Genomic DNA, 3,805 nt, shown 5'->3' with positions numbered 1-3,805 from the left:
TCCATGACAGCCCAGGCTGTTCGGATAAATGAACACCTGAGGTCAATCGCGGCCCTGGGCTCTTACTGGGCACAGGAGTTCCAGCCGGTCCTAAGGGATGCTCCACATGGAACCATGACATACGGCTCGGCTCGGAGGCTCAGGAGCAGGCGACACAGGAGATCAGATGGTGAGAGACAAACTGATTTATTACAAAAAAGACAGAGGACGAGTCCAGGTGGTGAATCGTGGACCAAGCGGGATCCGGCAGCTCTGGGGCAAAGTTCCACAGAGGATGAGGATCCTCTGTGGAGTCAGAAGATAGTTCAGAGCAGGCGGGCAGCAGGAGCAACAGGAGACTGGGAGGCGTGCGGCAGGCAGAGTGGGATCCCAAACTGTGAGCGAGAGGAGAAACAGAGTAAATTCGAGTTTCACCGGAGCAGGACGAAGAGAGCACGCCTGACACACTGTACACACTGTAGTTGGTGTTAAGATCCAGCGCCGATTCCGGCCAAGGACGTCATTTAAATAGGGACAGGGGAGAGCAGCTGAACTTCATCCCACTGATGAGCTGGAACCACGCCTCCGAAAACCCGCTCCAGCACCACCCACCTGATAATCAAACAAACAGCCTCCCTACGAGGTAGCAGAGGTGCTGGCCGTGACATGAGCCCCATAGGCTGAAAAGACTGTAGACCTGATAGCACCTGGAAAAAGGGTGAGGGTCGGTCTTAGAATGGCATGACGTTACCCAAAGTAATGGCCATCAGAATGTGGCCCTACGTAGCACCCACTGCAGCCACAGGCTCACATTGAGGCTGACACATGCCACCCAGCACTAAGTGCTGGGGTCCGTGGCCGACATCGATGGTATCGCTGGTACCCGCACCCTCAATATAGATGGAGGACGATGTCCCCCCAGACAAGCCCCCAAGTATCCAAGACCACAGGGATCGGACAAGTGCCGTGTCCGCCTTACAGATGCTGCACCATAGAATTTTCCACCCACTGTCAGACTGCCACGGCATGTCTTGGCCCAGAGGCTGGCGGCTCTCCTCAGAAGACCAAAGCAGACAGTAGGTCACTTCCTCTAAGCAACCTCCATTGTGCGCACAGCCCCCATGTGGAGGTACCACTCTCCTGGTGGAGAATTCCAACAGGAGAGGGAGTCCACCAGCAAGTTGAGGCACCTGCACATACATAACCTGCAGGCCAGCCAGACAGGCCGCCGCCCGTCTGTGACGCCACTGGGAGGCCTCACAGCAACCAGACGGGCCTGTCAGTGAAGCCTGGCTGAAGCTATGCCCAGGAAAGGTCTACAAAACACAGACGATGCAGGGTGGGGTCCATCCATCCATTTTCTACCGCTTATCCGGGGCCGGGTCACGGGGGCAGGAGTCTCAGCAGAGATGCCCAGACTTCCCTGTCCCCAGACTCTTCCCCCAGCTCCTCTGGGAGGATCCCAAGGTGTTCCCAGGCCAGCCGAGAGACATAGTCTCTCCAGCGTGTCCTGGGTCTTCCCTGGGGTCTCCTTCCAGTGGGACATGCCCGGAACACCTCCCCAGGGAGGCGTCCAGGAGGCGTCCTAACCAGATGCCCGAGCCACCTCAGCTGCTCCTCTCGATGTGGAGGAGTAGCGGCTCTATTCCAAGCTCCTCCCTGGTGACTAAGCTCCTCACCTTGTCTCTAAGGGAGTCCAGCCCCCCTACGGAGGAAGCTCATTTCGGCCGCTTGTATCCGGGATCTTGTCCTTTCAGTCATAACCCAAAGTTCATGACCATAGGTGAGGGTAGGAACGTAGACTGACCGGTAAATTGAGAGCTTCGCCTTTCAGCTCAACTCCCTCTTCACCACAACGGACTGATACAATGACCGCATCACTGCAGTCGCTGCACCGATCCGCCTGTCAATCTCACCTCCATCCATCCCCCACTGTGAACAAGACCCCAAGATACTGAAACTCCTCCACTTGGGCCAGAGTCTCTCCACCAACCTGGAGTGGGCAAGCCACCTTCTTCCGGTCGAGGACCATGGCCTCGGATTTGAAGGTGCTGATCCTCATCCCTGTTGCTTCACACTTGGCTGCAAACCGCCCCAGTGCATGCTGCAGGTCAAGGTTTGATGGAGCCAACAGTCAATTAATCAATCAATCAATTTATTTTTGTATAGCCCAGTATCACAACAACAGTTGCCTCAGAGGGCTTCAAGATGTTACATTGATTGGTAAAAATAAAAACAGTGAATAAGCATAATTTTAATATGTCAAATTCACAGTAACGAGACAAAACGAAGCAACCACCGCCTTAGACCCTCACATCCGGCAAGAAAAAACTCCAAAAACCCAGTGGGAAAAGAAGAAATCTTGGGGAGAACCACAGTATGGAGGGATCCCTCTCCCAGGGACGGACAGCTTTGGCAACAGCTAGCATGAGACAATAACAAGTAAAGCCTAGGACTATGTTGAGGACAGTCCATTCGACGGTCCAGCACAGGAACTAGGGATCCCAGAAGTAGAACTGAAGCCAGTCCGTGGGCAGGACCGACAGGAGTGTCCTCCTGGTCCAGACGGAGCTTGTTCGTAGGCCCTCGTGATAGTGGAGTAAGCAACTGAAACTGGAGAAGACTCCCCCTCGAAGGGGGGGACAGCAGGTGAAAAGCAATGAACGGACTAAAGGGAATAACATTCAGACATTAGAGGACAGGGCTCAGTGCACCGTACTTCCCACAGCATTCTAGCTCCTACGGCAGCTTTGTGGATAGTTTAGTATTTAAACTAGTATTGAGTTAGTGTAGTTTAGATAGTTTAGTTTTGTTTAATTTAGTTTGGTTTAGTTTGGTTTAATTTGGTTTTGTTTAATTTAGTTTAATTTAGTTTAGTTTAGTTTAGTTTAGTTTAGTTTAGTTTAGTTTAGTTTAGTTTAGAATCCCTAGCTGACCTGATCATAGGCTGCATCGAAGAGAAACGTCTTGAGCCTAACCTTAAATGTGGAGACTCTGTCTGCCTCTTTGACACCACTTGGAAGCTGGTTCCATAAAAACGGTGCCTGATAGCTAAAGGCTCTTCCACCTAGTGTCCATTTAGAGACTCTAGGAGTCACCAGTAACCCTGCATTTTGAGAGCGAAGTGCTCTGATTGGTTGATAAGGCGTTAAAGCATCTTGGAGATAGGTCGGAGCCATCCCATTTAGGATTTTGTAATTGAGGAGAAGGATTTTAAATCTAACTCTAAACTCGACAGGAAGCCAGTGAAGAGATTTTAGAACGGGAGTAATGTGTTCACGTCTTCTAGTTCCAGTTAATAATGTGGCGGCCGCATTTTGAACCAACTGAAAGTTCTTTAATACACTTTTTGGGCAGGCTGCAAGAAGGGAGTTGCAGTAGTCCAGTCTAGTGGAAACAAATGCATGGATGAGTTTTTCTGCATTGCTTCTCGGTAGAATGTTTCTTATTTTAGCTATGTTGCGCAAGTGGAAATATTCTGTTTTACAAGCCAGGTTGATGTGTGCTTTAAAGGAGATATCCTGATCAAATAAGACCCCGAGGTTCCTCACAGTAGAGGAGGAGGATACACTGACGTTATCTAAGGTGATAATCTGTTCAGATAGACACTCTCTCAGTTTATGGGGGCCTAGTATAATGACCTCTGTTTTGCCAGGATTCAGACGGAGATAGTTCGTAGTCATCCAGGATTTAATTTCTCTGATACAGTCACTGAGTCTGCCTATTTGATTACTTTGATCAGGTTTCATAGATAAATACAATTGTGTGTCATCTGCATAACAATGAAAATTGATATCATGGCTTCTAATTATGTTCCCTAAAGGAA

Source organism: Salarias fasciatus, chromosome 11 (assembly GCF_902148845.1).
Source record: "Salarias fasciatus chromosome 11, fSalaFa1.1, whole genome shotgun sequence".
NCBI classification, from domain to species: Eukaryota; Metazoa; Chordata; class Actinopteri; order Blenniiformes; family Blenniidae; genus Salarias; species Salarias fasciatus.
Note: the sequence above shows the minus strand (reverse complement) of the source record.